This window comes from Bos grunniens, chromosome 3 (genome assembly GCF_055505025.1).
Source record: "Bos grunniens cultivar Pamir isolate PY7600 chromosome 3, Bosgru_T2T1.0, whole genome shotgun sequence".
Taxonomy (NCBI): Eukaryota; Metazoa; Chordata; class Mammalia; order Artiodactyla; family Bovidae; genus Bos; species Bos grunniens.
The window spans coordinates 74,187,949-74,205,526 of NC_141167.1; positions in this window are offsets into that span (position 1 = coordinate 74,187,949).

Sequence of the window (17,578 nt, forward strand, 5' to 3'; positions counted from 1 at the left end):
AATATCAAAGGTTAATACTTATTTCTTCTATATATTCATTAATGTGTGTAAGGTCAGGGGATGTGGAGTCTTAGCAACAAACATTGGCTCAACAAATGAAAAACCCTTCACCAATACAATTTCTAATCAGCCCATTATACTTATACTAATAGTTTTCTAACTTTTCTAAGGAACCTGTTTTTAGAAGGTTTAAAGCATCTCGTGCCTCTCATGGTTGGGAGGCTGTGAGTAATCACATGTGGCCGGACAAGCCTGTCAGGCAGGCCAGAGAACCTTTAGAGGAGTTTGTAGGTTGAAACACTCTTATCACGCCCAGGAATTATTATTAACTGGAGCTCTAAGTTAACTCCTTCTCCGAAAGAGGTGGTGGGAGACAGCCCCCTGTAAAGTCAGAGGTGTAGGTGAGAGCACAGAGTAGTAAAGTAGGCAGGCTCTGGTTATGGGGGTAGATGCTCGAGGATTTCCAGGGGGACTCCTGAGGCTCGATCCCGCCTTTGCATATGTCGAGCCTCCTTCCTCATGACCTTTGTCACAGGTGGAGTACCTCACTCTGGCCCCCAACAAATTATGACCAACCTAGATAGCATATTCAAAAGCAGAGACATTCCTTTGCCAACAAAGGTTCGTCTACTCAAGGCTGTGGTTTTTCCAGTGGTCATGTATGGATGTGAGAGTTGGACTATGAAGAAGGCTGAGTGCCGAAGAATTGATGCTTTTGAACTGTGGTGTTGGAGAAGACTCTTGAGAGTCCCTTGGACTGCAAGGAGATCCAACCAGTCCATTCTGAAGGAGATCAGCCCTGGGATTTCTTTGGAAGGAATGATGCTAAAGCTGAAACTGCAGTACTTTTGCCACCTCGTGCGAAGAGCTGACTCATTGGAAAAGAGTCTGATGCTGGGAGGGATTGGGGGCAGGAGGAGAAGGGGACGACAGAGGATGAGATGGCTGGATGGCATCACTGACTCGATGGACGTGAGTCTGGGTGAACTCTGGGAGTTGGTGATGGACAGGGAGGCCTGGTGTGCTGCGATTCATGGGGTCTCAAAGAGTTGGACACGACTGAGCGACTGAACTGAACTGAACTGAACTGGACTGCAGCACGCCAGGCTTCCCTGACAATCACCAACTCCCGGAGCTTGCTCAAACTCATGTCCATTGAGTCAGTGATGCCATCCAACCATCTCATCCTCCATCGTGCCCATCTCCTCCTGCTTCCATCTTTCCCAACATCAGTGTCTTTTCCAATGAGTCAGTTCTTCACATCAGGTAGCCCAAGTATTGGAGTTTCAACTTTAACATCAGTCCTTCCAATGAATATTCAGGGCTTATTTCCTTTAGAATTGATTGGTTTGATCTCCGTGCAGTCCAAGGGACTCTCAAGAGTTCTCCAACACCACTGTTCAAAAGCATCAATTCTGCCACACTCATCTTTCTGTATAGCCCAACTCTTGCATCCATACATGACTACTGGAAAAACCATAGCTTTGACTACAAGGACCTTTGTTGGCAAAGTAACTTCTCTGCTTTTTAATATGCCATCTTGGTTGGTCACAGCTTTTCTTCCAAGGAGCAAGTGTGTTTGACTCCAAGCTATGTTCCCAGCTTCCTGTGGGGCTGACATTCTTACACTTTCCCCACAGGGTGAGCCAACTAGCAGACATACCTATGTTAGATGAAATATCCTTCATGATCATACCTTTTGGGCCATGAGTAAGCTCTTGAAAAAACTGAATCAGATTTCTAGAATTTTAAAGACTATTGTAGTCTTTTTAAATGGCTAAAATATGTACTATAAAGTCAGATGCTAAGGAGAAGAAGGCATTTTCCATTTTGTCAACCAGTAAACCAGAGAAAGCCAGGGTTTTAATTTTTTTTTTTTAACCACAGAAAGATATTAAATTCCTTATTAAGCTGTATTCTTTCACCAAAAATCAATGGTGAACAGTTTGACATTTATTGTTACCCACCATAGGCCAATTTTCATCCAATTTATGTGATATGTGCCCATAACTTAGCAACATTTTCTGGTTTAATAAATCCATGCACAGATTTGTTACCAGACAAATTTAATTATCTACAATCATTTATTTCTTTTTTTTAATTGTGACAAAATTCACAGAATACAAAAATAAGTGTACAATTCAGCAGTGTTAAGTACATTCACATTGTTATGGAGCCAAGCTCCAGAACTCTTTTCATGTTGCAAAATGGAAACTTCATACCCATTAAACAGCAACTCCCTATCCTCCCCGTCCACCAACCCTGGCAATACCATTTTACTTTCTGCCTCTATGAATTTGACTCTTCTAGGTAACCTATATAAGTGGGAGCATTCAGTCTTTATTTTTGACTGGCTTATTTCACTTAGCATAATGTTGTTAAGGTTCATCCATGTTGTACCATGTCAGAATCCCCTTCCATTTTAAGGCTGAATAATATTCCATTGTTTGTATATACTGATATTATACCACATTTTGTTTATCCTTTTATCTGCCAATAAACACAGGTTTCTTCTGGCTATTGTGAATAATGCTGCTATGAACTTGGTGTACAAATAGAAAGTACATTTTTAAATAGAGAGAATAAAAAATGCACAAAAAACTAGAAAAAAATAGACAAAGAGAGGTTTCTTATACTTTTTCTCTCCCTGGTTCTCATTATCTATTGAGATCCACATGCATTTCTCTTTTTGGTTATATGAGTCACCGCTGTATCCTCACACAGTAAATTTTCCTTTTTAGTTTAAGATGGCTAAGGCTACTTTCTGTTATTGACATCCAAAAGGTCCTGACTAATATATGAAGACAAGTTCAAGTCATAAAAACCATCTCTTTTATTCTGTAAATAAGAAATAGGAGAAAATTTCAGTTTCGACAAAGGAATTAAAAACGCCAAGTATCAATATGAGTCAAAACATCTGAGAACTTTCAGACCTTTAGCAAACAACAGAAATAGAGGAAAAGTTTCTAGATGAAACCTAGGATGGAAGGTCAATGAAATTTTAGATTTGATTATTAGTTTTTATTGTGTTTTTGTTTTAATGTTTATGCTGTCTCTCTACAGAGCCTGAGTGGTCCAAATGGATGGAATTCTCTGTGAATAGTTTGTCTTTCACGAGCTTCACAGATAAATGAGCCATCAAGGGAAAAAATAGATAATGTTAGCACTTTATCAAGTTCAAAATATCTCTCCCAAATATTTATTGTATGCCTTAACATTTTTCAGTCTTTTAGTTTCATGGATTTTGAAATTGCTTCCATAAAAGTTAAGATAATAATACATATTGCTAGTGTGCATGGTGTCCAAAAGAAGAGAGGCTCTCATCTCACATCTCATAGAAACAGCTGAAACAAAAACAAATTCTAATCTAGACTCTCCCTTAGTCCTGCCTTGTGGTTTTGATAGCTGCATTAGCTTGGAAATTTTATTGAGCCTGAAAAATGCTGAGTGATGCTCTTTTCCCAAAAAATGGCAGTGAATATTCTTCTTCAAAAGAAAATTAATTTCTATATTGATTTGGCACAGTCTTCTACACAGTCTTCTACCTGTTTAATTTCACTATGCCTACCTTAACTCCCAGCCCCCATGAAATCCTTTGTGTTTCTCTCTTCCTTTCCCATCACTCTTCTCACTAATTTTCTCAGGTGACCTGCTTCTTTTTCTCATCATTCTTTGGACATGTATTTTCTTTAGCCTTTCTTTCTTCTCCTTTTCTTTTTAATACTGTCTGGATAGTTTCCTTTTAACGACTTGATTTCTAAGAGACAGTGCTAACAAAAGTATATACGATGAAGAGGGGAAAGAGATCATTTCAATATTTCTAAGTGCTCGCACTAGTATTCTTCCTCTGTGCTGAGGCATAGCAGCCTGAATTTATGCCATGTCTAGAATTTTGTATTGAGAAAGTATAAAGACCTGTAGAATATCTTCCTACAAGCCTCCCTGAGAAACCTACACATCAGCATAATTGAGCAGCCAATTCATACATTAGAAGAGAAATTAGCATTTAAGTAATTTAAACAACTAGAGGACTAGACCCTTGCCAACTTTCTTCAAGTTGGACTTTAACTAAATTTTTTATATTAAATCAATGTTGGAAAATACAAGAATCAAATCTGTTAAGTGACTTTTCCCCAAAATACCGACTAAGGAATTATTAAATTTAAATCTACCTTTGGCTTTATACAGTTTACTTTATTCAACAATAAAATGTCCTACATATATATATATATATATATATATATAACACTGTGTGTGTGTGTGTATGTGTGTGTGTATTCAAGCTCTCTGAAGACCAGAAAAAAAAAATGTTGTGTAGATTTAAAAAACAGCAACCTAAACAAAAGCAAAATAAACAAATGGGACTACATCAAACTGAAAAGTTTCAGCTGAGCAAAGGAAGCCATCAACAAAATGAAAAGGCAACCGACCCAATAGAGTAAAAAATTTGCAAACCATGTATTCAATAAAGTGTTAACATTAAAAATATACAAAAAACTCATGCAAATTAATAACACAACCCATTTCAAAATGGGTAAAGGACCAAGAGAGACATTTTTCTAAAGAAGATGTAGTAAATGGCCAACAAATACATGCAAAGGTGTTCAACATTACTAATCGTCAAGGAAGCACAAATTAAAGTAACAATGAGACACCACCTCATACCTGCTAGGAAGTCTATTATGAAAAGACAAAAGATGACACATGCTGTCAAGGATGAGGAGGAAAGAGAGCTCTTGTACACTACTGGTACAACCATTATAAAAATAATGAGGTTAAATAATGTAGTTCTTCAAGAACTTAAAAATCATACTGTCATATGATCCAGCAACCCTACATTTGGGTGTATTTCCAAAGGAAACAAAACCATTATCTCAAAGAAATAGCTGTAGTTCCGTTATCACTGCAACATTACTTGCAATAGCCAAAATATAGAAACAATCTAAGTGTCCATCGGCCGACAAATGGAAAAAGAAAATGTGACACATATAGCAAAACTTCAAGCCCACACAATGGAATACTAGTCACCTTAAAAGAAGGAAATCTTGTCATGTGACAATATGAAGGAACCCGGAGGACATTATGCTAAGTGAAATAAGTCAGATAAAGAAAGATAATACTGCATGGTTTCACTTACTGTGTAATGTAAAAAAGAAAAAGAAAAAATGAAAAACAGTCAAACTCATAGAAACAGAGAATAGAAAAGTAGTTGCCAGGGGCTGCGACATGGAAGTGGGGGAGAAGTGAGGAGAGGTTGATTAACGGGTACAAACTTTCAGTTATATGATGAATAAGTTCTAAGGACCTAATGTATACCATGGTGACTATAGTTGAAAATAGCATATTATATAATTAAAATTTTCTGAGAGTAGAACATAAATGTTCTCACCAAAAAAAAAAGAGATATCTGCCTAACAAAAGCAATTTTAATGACTTCCAGAAAATATTCCAGTCACTTCTGAGTTTACAGGCAGCTTCCAAGTTGAGTGGTCATTTAATGACAAAAGCATTTAGAAAAAATAAAATAAAGCAAATACCTCTGTACTATAACTGCAGTTATTTTCTAGGGTTTCATTTGTTTCTTTTTAAATGAAAAATTGAGATCTGTGAGTAGTACTTTACAGCTTAAAAATCAAGAAGCAAAATTTAATCAGTAAGAAAATTGAAAAATATTTCTTGTGCACCTTCATTAATGATTAGGCATAAGACTATCCTTACAGAGCATAAAGAAGCATATTTCCTGGGACTGATATACTTTATTCACCTAGAGATCTTCTCTGACTGGATTATATGTATATCTAAGGGTACCTGGTTGTGTGTTGGATGCATGATGCCATTTCTATGCAGCATATCTTCCCGAAGTAACAATTTTATCTGATACTTTGGAGGGAGAGTAAGATGAGTAATTAAATAGTAAGTAATTGAAAACTTTATATTAAAGCACATATAGAAAAATTATAGTGCAAAATGCTCCTAAAATTTCATGAAAAATTTGAGGCTTCAAATAAATTTCATCCATGGTTGATGGCGTAATCTATTTCCCCAAAGAGCAGAAGGAACAAGGAAGCTACTAAGATGGCTTAGATCATGTTTACTGTCCTTAGAGCTACTTTGGGAGAAATGTTTACAGTACCATTTCTCTAGAAGAGTCCTTATTTCTCCCATACCTCTGTATCCTGCTTTTTACATAATATGATAATTGGAAGAGTAGAAAGATGATGCCAAGTAAAGCTGTTTTCCATGATTTAAGAACAAGTGCAGAAACCCATTCTAAATTTTGGCAAGGCCCATTAGTTCTTTTTGGATAGTTTCTGAGGCTGGAGGCTGGTGAAAATACCTCCAACCCCATCTCCATTCTGTTGAGTTGGTCCTGAATCCCAACCATTGTTCCCTAGGGCTGTGAGTAATGCCAGACAATCAGTTCAGCCTGCACCATTAACCTCCAGGGATTAGTAGCTCTCTGTGCAACTGAATGTTCCCAGATTAGTCCCTGCGGTGAGCCACCTGCCAGGACTCAGCACATGACAGGCAAGCTAAGAAGCTAGTAAAAGATTTAAAGCTCAAACTTGGACTGAGCAATCAGGATGTTTTTCTTCTACAATTTGTAGCTACTGTGTCATGACCTAATTTTTCATCCCTGTTTTGTTTTTTTTTTTTCCTTTAAATCTTGTGGCCTGATTTACCTGATAGAATTTTTTTCACAAAAAATTAATGGAAGTAATTTCAATTTTTCCATCATACAATTGGAAAGCATACTGCAATCCAACATATTTTTTAAACTTTCATTAAGTTCCCATTGTGAACACTTGATATGTATTGAAATAGGAGTTCCTGTCCTCAAGCATGTAGGGACTAGCCTTTTTTGTATATGATAGAGACACTCTACCAGAAATAGGAAAGCCTGCAGGGAGCTCCAGCTCTATACAGAATTTACCCAAAGTGTACAGATCATAAAACCCAGGTTTGACTTGCCATATTTAGTGTATTGATGTATATAGAGTGGCATAAGGTTATTGCTCTGCATGTTTCAAAGGAGATACATGTTTTGTTATTAAAGAAGTTACACTAAGGAACATATGCATTCTGCTTCTACCTGAAACAACCAAAAATAAACAGGCAAAATATATGATAAAACAGTTTTCAGGACTCTGGATACCAGCCAAGAAAGGGAAGTAAATCCTGAGATAGGAAACAAAGAAGGTATTTTGATTTCCCCTGCTTACTGTCTGAAGCACTGAAAGTTTACAGCACACAGAAAGAAATCTCAGGAAAAGCCCTTCAACTCTCCAAGTTGGGTAGGTAGAGCTGAAAATTTGGGGAGAACAACATGGTTAGATTTTGCCAAACAGAATCCTGGAGAAGAGAGAGCTACATGGAGAGAAAATTTCAGAGACTTCAGAGGGTCCTTTTCAGATATTGGGCAGAGTACTTACTGACCACGTGTGAGAGAAAACCCCCCAAAGCTGGATAGAACCGTCTCAGAGGAATAGAGGGACCCATGCTCAGTGTTCACACTGGAATAGGAATAGTGCATATTGCCATAACTTAGAGAAGAAAACCTCACAATTCATAGCATGCTGGCAGACTGCTCAGAAGGGTCTTGCCTCAGCAGTAGGAAATAATTAGCCCTAGACTAAAAACTGCTCTATCCCTACATCCAGTGGGCTATAACTCTTTTTAAAAAATCTTAAAAAATAAAACCTAATAGATCAAACTATCTTTTAGTAGCCAAACTTATTTAAGAATAAAGCTCATTTATGAATACTTCTAGGAATACAAAAATATTCAGCAGTAAACAAAATAATAGTTACATCATCTTGCATCCAATCAAAGATTATTAGACAAGACAAGAGGAAGAACAATAAAATCCATACCGAGGACAAAAATCAATCAAAACCAATCTAAAGTAAACAGATAATAGGATTAGCAAGTAATGATATTAAAACAGTAATTAAAACTACATTCCAGACGTTTATAAATATACAAATTTGACTTCTAAAGATAAAAACTATAACATTTGATCTGAACAATACTCTGGATGAAATTAATTTCAGACTAGATATTGCAGAAGAAAATATTCATGAACTTGAAGATATAGCAATAGAAACCAAGAAAAATATTACAGTATCACTGATTGGTGCAACAATTTCTAGAATGTTATTGGGCCTCCCAGAACAATAAAATATTTGAAGAAATATACTGTATTGGTGTTTTTCTTTCTGGCTTACTTCACTCTGTATAATAGGTTCCAGTTTCATCCACCTCATTAGAACTGATTCAATATGGAATTTAGAAAGATGGTAACAATAACCCTGTGTACGAGACAGCAAAAGAGACACTGATGTATAGATCAGTCTTGTGGACTCTGTGGGAGAAGAAGAGGGTAGGGAGATTTGGGAGAATGGCATTGAAACATGTGTAATATCATGTATGAGACGAGTCACCAAGCCCAGGTACGATGCACGATGCTGGATGCTTGGGGCTGGTGCACTGGGACGGCCCAGAGGGAGGGTATGGGGAGGGAGGAGGGAGGAGGGTTCAGGATGGGGAGCACGGGTATACCTGTGGTGGATTCATTTCAATGTTGGGCAAAACTAATACAATATTGTAAAGTTTAAAAATAAAATAAAATTTTTAAAAAATAAAATAGAAAAATGAATAAATAAATAAAAACAATATACATATATTAAAAAAATTTGAAGAAATAAATGTTAGAATTTTTTCAAAGTAATTTTTTTAAAAGCCTATAAACCTTTAGATTCAAGAAGTCTATCTATGCATCCCAATAATAAGACATTTGAAGAAAACCATTTAAAAGTTATTCATAGCAATAGCACAATAGCACAGTGAAAGTCATTTAGTTGTGTCTGACTCTTTGAGACCCCATGGACCATACAGTCCACGGAAATCTCCAGGCCAGAATAAGGGAGTGGGTAGCCATTCCCTTCTCCAGGAGATCTTCCCAAGCCAGGGATAGAACCCAGGTCTCCTGAATTGCAGGCGGATTCTTTTGCCAGCTGAGCCACTAGGGAAGCCCAAGAATATTGGAGTGGGTAGCCTATCCCTTCTCCAGCGTATCTTCCCGACCCAAGAATCGAACTGGAGTCTCCTGAATTGCAGGCGGATTCTTTACCAACTGAGCTATCATAATAAAGTTATTCATAATAAAATTATACAAGAAACTTGATAAAGAAAAATATCTTAATAGTAACTAGTGAAAAAACATACATTACATACTGAGAAAGAAAAGGATAACTGCAGTTTTCTCAACAGAAATAATGCAAAAAAGAGGAGAGTATAACATCATTAAAATATTCATAGAAAAAATAAACCTGTCAACCAAGAATTCTCTACTTAGGAAGAAATAACTGTCAAAAACAAACATGAAATAGAGGTCTTTTTAGCCATACAAAAGATTTATCACTATTAAGGTAATACCAAAAAAAATCTTAAAGAAAGTATTTTAGGAAGAAAAATAATAACATCAGCTCAAAATGTTGATTTATACAAAAGAATGAAGAACACCAGTAATAATAACTACATGGATAAATGTACAAGTTTGTTTCTTAATATTAAATCTCTTTTAAAGATAAATATGAAAGCAAAAATAATAACATTGCTTTGAAAGTTTATAACAAGTATTAATAAACTACTTTATTAATATAACTAATTAGTGGTAGCATACAACAGCAGAGGGGAACAGTAGCACAGGGTAAATAGAAGTATGCTGTTATAAATTCTTAGGCATGAAGTGGTATAATCTCACTTGTAGGTATATTAAAGATATGTGATACAGAGTTATGACTATAAGCCAACATAGGAGATAAAATAAAATAAAGATATTCATTTCTAAAAGGAAGCTGAAAATGCAAAAATAAATAACAAAGGTAACAAATAAAAATCAAATAGTACACAATAAATTTAAACCTAACCATATCAATAACTGCATTACAATAGTCAAGTTAAAAGGCAGACATTGTCAAATTAGGGGGGGGAAATGAAGAGAAGGGAGTACTTCCCAACTCATTCAATGAGGACAGCATTTTTCTGATACCAAACTCAGACAAAAACATTAGAAAAAATTACAAAGCAATATTTCTTTTGAGGGGCTTTTCAGGTGGCTAAGTGATACAGAATCCACCTGCCAATGCAGGAGATGCAGGTTGGAGCCCTGGATTGAGAAGATCCCCTCGAGAGGGAAATGGCAATCCACCACTTTAGTATTCTTGCATGGGAAAGCCCATGGACAGAGTAGCCTTGTGGGCTACAGTCCATAGGGTCACAAAGAATTGGATATGACTTAGTGACTGAGCAAGTACGTATGTCTTTCTTCTGAATAAAGTTTTAGTAAATCAAATTCTAAAATGCATAAAAAGGAATTATGAGGTTAATGTCAGGAAAGCAAGTTTTATTTAACATTCAATAATCAATGTAATTTTCCACATTAATAAACTTAAAAGGTAAAATCAAGGGCTTCCCTGGTGGTCCAGGGGCTAAGACCCCGAGCTTCCAAATCAGGCAGCTCAAGTTCAATCTCCGGTCAGAGAACTAGATCCCACATGCTGCAACTAAGAGTTCGCATGCTGCAACCAAGACCCGGCAAAGCCAAATAAATAAATATTTTTCAAAAAGTAAAACAATATGATCACCATAGATGAGGAAAATTCATTTAACTACACCCAGGAAACATACCTAATAAATGGTATCAGCAAACTAAGAATCGAGTAATACTTTTTAAAACTTTTTTAAAGAACAAAAGCATAATTAACTTCATACTTAATGCTGAAAGATAAAATGATTTCTCCCTAAAATCAGAAATCAGACAAGGTTATCCACTCTCAATACTTCTATTCAACAAGGAGTTTGGAAATCCTAGGTAGTGGAATAAGGTAAGAAAATAAGATTGAAAAGATCAGAAAGGAGGATAAAAGCTGTCCTTGTTTATAGATGACACCAGAAAATACTATGTTGGAAATACTATGTTCCAATACTAGTTGGAAAATACTATGAGATTTATATCTAAGCTGCTAGAACTAATAAGTGAGTTTGATGATTTTGGAGTCTACAAGATCAAAATAAAATATCATTTATAACTAAAAATAAAATGCTATTTATTAATATAACATTGTAAACATACTAAGGGATACATCTGAGAACAAAATATGCAACATTTGACAGTGGAAACTACAAAACTTTGCCAAAATAAATTAAAAATCTAAATAAATGTTTATGGATCAGAAGGTTCAGTATTAGCATGACACTGTGCCTGTGTGCTCAGTCACTTCAGTCATGTTTGACTCTGTGCAACCCTATGGACTGTAGCCCATCAGGTTCCTCTGTCCATGAGATTCTCTTGACAAGAATACTGGAGTGGGTTGCTATGCCCTCCTCTAGGGGATCTTCCCAACCCAGGGATTGAGCCCCGCATCTTTTATGTCTCCTGTTTGTCAGGCAGGTTCTTTACCACTAACGCCACCTGGGAAGCCCTAGCATGATATCAAGTCCCTCCAAAATGATCTCAAAATTCAAAGCATCCTTTGCACTATAGAAGGATTTTTTTTCTTTTAGAACTTGAGAAACTGATTCTATACATCATATTAAAATGTAAATGAGTTATGATAGGTAAAACATCTTCGAAAAAGAACTACATTAGAGAGTTAACACTATCTGGTTTCAAGACTTATAAAGTGTTACAGTAACAAAAACAGTATGGTATATCAGTGGCACAAGAAACAAATATATGAAACACAACTGAGAACACAGAATAGACCCACACAGAGATGAACAGCTTGTTTCTGACAAAAATATTTAATACAACAGAAATTCAGTGGAAAGGGGATACTGTTTTCCACAAATGGTCCTGTCATTACTGGTTATCCACACTAAATAAATAAATAAGGGCTTCATGTAGAAAGCACTCCTCTTCAGTCAAATTTCATTCACTCGGCCTATTACTGAGGAGTACTGCAAGATTATACCATGATTGCAAGGTTATACCATGATTTGTTTGTTCATCCATTTTTTGATGGATATTAGACTTCTTTATTCATGTACAAGTCATTGTAATGATGTATACCTTCTTTTCTCTTGCATGACTACCCTGGAATAGGATAGCTGGGGGGTAAGGAACGGGGAGGGATAAATTGGGAGACTGGGATTGATGTATACACACTACTATAAATAAAATAGATAATTAAAAAGGACCTACCATATGGCACAGGGAGCTTTACTCAATACCCTATATTGACCTATGTAGGAAAAGAATCTAAAAAAGAGTGGAGGGACTTCCCTGGTCCCTGGTCCCTTCCAGTGGTTAAGAATCTGCCTTCTAATACAGGTGACATGAGTTCGATTCCTGGTCCAGAAACTAAGACCCCACATGCCTCAGGGCAATTAAACCCATGCACCGCAATGACTGAGCCCATGTGCCTGAGAACCTGTGCTCCATAACAAGAGAAGCCTCCACAATGAGAAGCCTGTGCACCTCAACTAGGGAGTAGCCTCCGCTGGTAGCAACTAGAGAAAAGCTGAAGCTATGAAGAGGCTAATGTTTATCTGACTAGCTGTTGGTTCCAGAGTCTTTGAATTCCTCTAAGATCCTTGTTTTTCTCTCCTTTGTTGACCTTGGAATTCACCAAGAACTTCTTCTCAGAGAGAGTCTGTGTCTTATAGCTCTATCATCTCTAAGCCACCGTTACACTGCAGCCTTATTTTAAGTGGTGGGAAGGTATAAGAGAAGGGAAGCATTTTGTAATTTTGTAATAAAATCTCAGTTGGCCTATGTCCTTGGGTTGTGATACAGTTGTTTCTTAGACATTTTTCCCTTCCTAAATTAAACAAGAGGGCTACAGGGGGCTGGAATGAAAAAAAAAAAAAAAATCCCCTTCCTTCCAGTGGGATGAGGCTCTGATAAAGTCTTTTCCTTGAAGAATAACTCTTTGTCATGGAGAACACTTTGTATATATTATACAAGTGTTATTCAAACCTGTTGAGTCACAAAGAGATCTTCAGATCTTCAGCGTTAGAACTTGATAGGGTCTCAGGAAGTAAAACCCATAGAAAAAATGTGGGGCTTCCCAAAGACTGTGATCCCCAGGAATTTATTATTCTCATACTTGTCCACACTTCACCTCCAACAGTTTGTCAAAATATTGTTCCAGTGGCTTCTGCTCCCAGGAGAGAAATCTCAGCTCTAATTCTCTAATTTTACATATCTTATCAGGTTTCAAGGTTGTAATTTTCCCTGCGACCTCATATCTTTGATGTATCAATAAAAGTAATCAATTTTTAGTTTGTTCAACCTCTTCTTTTAAGAATGGGACTGACTACTTCTAACCTCTTTACATATTTGAATAGACTGTAGAAGTTTATACAGGGTAATATTTTTCAAAACAGTGTTCTAGAAGAAATAAGAAAATAAATCCTTATACTTACTGGGCATTGTATCATGTCCATTATATATGGTCTCATTTAAAGGATACAACAATTCTGTGAGATAGTTGTCAGAAGATCTAGTTCCCAACACTGTAACGCTTCTCACTAATTCACATAGCCTCGTGTTTCAGAAACCTCGGTCTTTCACATCTAAATGGGAAAAATGAAGGAAAATATTTTATTCAACAGAAAAAATTTTGTTCAGCAGGATTAAACTGTATTAATTACTGATGCACTCTTTGACAAGCAGACTCCATGCTGAGAAAGGCCTTGAGGCTTCAATCAAACCCTCTTTTTTCTTCTGTTTTGTCTTTAAATGAATTACATCTTATGCTTACACCTCTAGAATAAGAATAGGATATTTTCCTAAAAAGTGAAATGGCAGTTTATTTTCCAAAAAGGTCAATGCTGAGCAACCAGCAAAACTTGCTATTTTAGAAATAAATTTCAAATAGATACACTTGATAGGACAATTTCTGGGTCAAAGGGGAACTTCAACGACACACGAGAACTGTAAAAAAATATTGCAACATATGGCACTGGATTTTCTTCAGGAAAGCAAGCCTCCCGGGACCCAATTCTTTGATGCTAATCATAGCAGTAATTAGAGATGATGTTGGTTGGCATTCATGACTGCTCTCCATGTTGAGTGCAAATACACAACCAGAGTAGCTCCCTTCTTCCACTCAGCCAGGGGCCTGACAAGTTCATCTCTAAGACTGGTTTCACTACTGCTGACTCCGGAGATGTGTCACACACATTTTTAAGATGAAATCTGAGAACTGTTTATTTGAAGGCACGTGAAAGCTTCTCTTTAATTGTTCTTAGTACTCTTGCCTGGAAAATCCCATGGACGGAGGAGCCTGGTAGGCTGCAGTCCATGGGGTCACTAAGAGTCAGACATGACTGAACGACTTCACTTTCAGTTTTCACTTTTCACTTTCATGCATTGGAGAAGGAAATGGCAACCCACTCCAGTGTTCTTGCCTGGAGAATCCCAGGGACGGGGGAGCCTGGTGGGCTGCCGTCTATGGGGTCGCACAGAGTTGGACACGACTGAAGCGACTTAGCAGCAGTAGCAGCAGCCCTTAAATAATAGTTCTGAGGTTTGAGGGAAAGCAAAGTAAATAGGAGGTTGTTCTAAAGCAAGGGTTTCCTAAGCAGTGCAGTGATAAAGAACCCATCTGCCAATGCAGGATACACACGAGATGTGGGTTTGATCCCTGAGTCAGGAAGATACACTGGAGAAGAAAATGGCAACCCGCTCTGGTATCCTTGCCTGGAAAATTCCATGGACAGAGGAGCCTGGTAGGCTAAAGTCCATGGGGCCACAAAAAGTCAGACGTGAGTGAGCACACACTCACCCTAAAGCAAATGTGAGCATGTACAATTAGGTTTACCAAGTAAGCATTTAAGTAAGACAATGAACATAGAGTCCCATCAAATTTTTTACCATCAGATTTATGTAAATTGCATCACAAATTTAAGACACAACGTGAAATAAACCTACATTGTGTCCAGGCTATTCATGAGTGCAACAGAAAGATTTTAATCAAGAGAATGTGGACAGTGCAGATGGCAGAATTTTGTTTTGTAAATAGAGAGGCTGGTCTAAGGAGGCTGATAGCACAACATGTGGACATCAATCAGGAATAAGGAAAGAATCAGGGGCAATTTCTCCAATATTTCTAACAGAGAATGGGAGCAGGGAGAGGAAGTGGCATTAGATGACAAAGTTTTCTATTTTTAATTATAAGGTTTATTTGTAGTAATTTCTTTTAGAGGCCTGTACTCTTTTTACCACTGTCATTATTGGTCTGGGAGAAAGTGAAGGTTGCTCTGAGTTTTACATGGAAAGCTGGAGCCTCTCCATGCTTAATGCAACTCAGCCCAGCAAGTCATGGGGAAGTTCACCAGGGGGGCAGCAGAGAAGATTCAGGGGCCACTCTGGCCAATGGGTTGAGCAGTGTCCTAGGAACAGGACCGAGAACACAAACAAAACAGATCCCTGTTGGATTGATTGGTTGGGAAAAGCTCCCGGGTGGGCAGACTGAATGCTACTAAGAAGGACAAAGCCTTATGGAAAAGGTGTACATCAAAACTTCAAAAGGTTGCCTATTTTTGTTTTTGTTTTTTTACTTTGAAGAAGTCAAGCTTCTAACATTTGGAGAGGTTGAAATTTTAACCTGGTTAAACACACTTTGGCTCTTTTCTTTCTTTACTATAACTAGGCATTTATAACTAGCATCAAAACAAAATAAGTTAATGACAGATTTTCTGAAATAACTCTTACTATGGATGTTTTTCAGAAGGCTGATTATATTGAAGCCAAAAATATCCTCAAGTTGATTCTTGACTAAATGCGCTAACACAGAGGAGAAAGTGCCAAATAATGTAAACCATAGTAAAGCCTTCTATGATGTTTCTCCAGAATATGTACTTTCACAATGTTGTATTATCTCCCTCTTAAAATCGCTTTAATTCTTCCAATCACCTATAAGGTCAAGTCTAAAATCCCTAGTGTGCCCTTTCTCATGTGCTTCCACAAGTCTTTGTCCTCCAGTCATACCAAATTATTTGCCATTCCTTTTACCTCTGTAGCTTTCATTTCTGTGAGCTAGAGTATGACTGAAATTCCCCACTCCCTTTTTCTACTTGGCCAAATTTTACTCTTTCATCCATAATAACCAGCTTCTCCACTGTAAATATTTTTCCTCCCTCTGGTTGAATTCACTGGAGATATAAATCATTTATACTCTATATCCTTTGAGAGGTTGGTCCATACCCTTGTCTCAGGACTCACGGCACCTCATGCAGATATAAGTATGAGTTACTTGAGGCCAGGAACCAGTCAAAATTCCTAGGGATCCCAAAGAGCAGCATAATGAATGGTAAATGAGCAAGCAACTGAGTTAGAAAGAGAAAAGATGGATCAGAAGGTTGCAAGAAGAAATATACTCTGGGATGTCTTTTACAAGAGATAATCCACTCAGTATAGATCTTCCCAGAATGAATTTACAACTCAGATTTAATATTTGTATTTTCACCTCCCTCTGCCCCAGACTCATAGAGACCAGAGAAGACATTTATTTGACAGCTATCCTTCTCAAACAGGAGACCTGGGTTTGACCCCTGAGTTGAGAAGATCCCCTGGAGGAGGGCATGGCAACGCACTCCACTCTCGCTTGGAGAATTCCACAGACAGAAGAGCTTGGTGGGCTGCAGTTCATGGGGTCGCAAAGAGTCAGACATGACTGAGAGACTAAGAACAGCACAGCACTTTCCAAACAGAGTTCAATTTTTCAGCACACTTGATAAGTGACTTCCAGGGAGGAGAATTCACTGTCTCACAGAGAAAATCATTCCATTCTCAAATGCTTATAGTTTTTAGAAAGCTTTTCTTTGATCCAAATATCAACCAAAATCTTTGTCTGCATTAATCTAGCTCTTCTCGCCCAATCTGGGAGTGACAACTTGCTTTGACAGCCATAAATAGTAAAGTAAACATAATTTCACAAAAAAAATTATCAACTATTTTAAATATCAAAATATTTGATATCTGAGATCTGAGGGAAGTTATCTATGTTTTCTGAGACTCAGATTTTTGGTTTGCTTGGACTTCCCTGGTGGCTCAGATGGTAAAGCATGCTACAATGTGGGAGACCTGGGTTCAATCACTGGGTTGGGAAGATTCCCTGGAGAAGGAAATGGCAACCCACTCTAGTACTCTTGCCTAGAAAATCCCATGGATGGAGGAGCCTGGTGTCCATGGGGTTGCAAAGAGTCAGACACGACTGAGAGACTTCACTTTCTTTCTGTTTCTTTTAACAAGTATTTCAGCAAAACCATTATAGCCTCAGTCTCACAGGGTTATACTGAAATGAAGCAATGAAATGTAATGCAGCTAAAAAGAGCTATTATGACATTGTTGTTATTATTGTTTAAATATTCCTATTACACTCCCTTCTCTCTCTCCTGATTCTTTCACCTGTTAATCATTTAAAGTTTTCTCCAACATCCTGATTGCTATCTTGCTGATGCAGTCCAGATTGTCAAAGTCCCTGGGTACTGGTGTCCAAAACAGTACACATTGTAACAAATGAGGAATCACCATTCCATAGTGAGACATTCCCAGTGAGACACC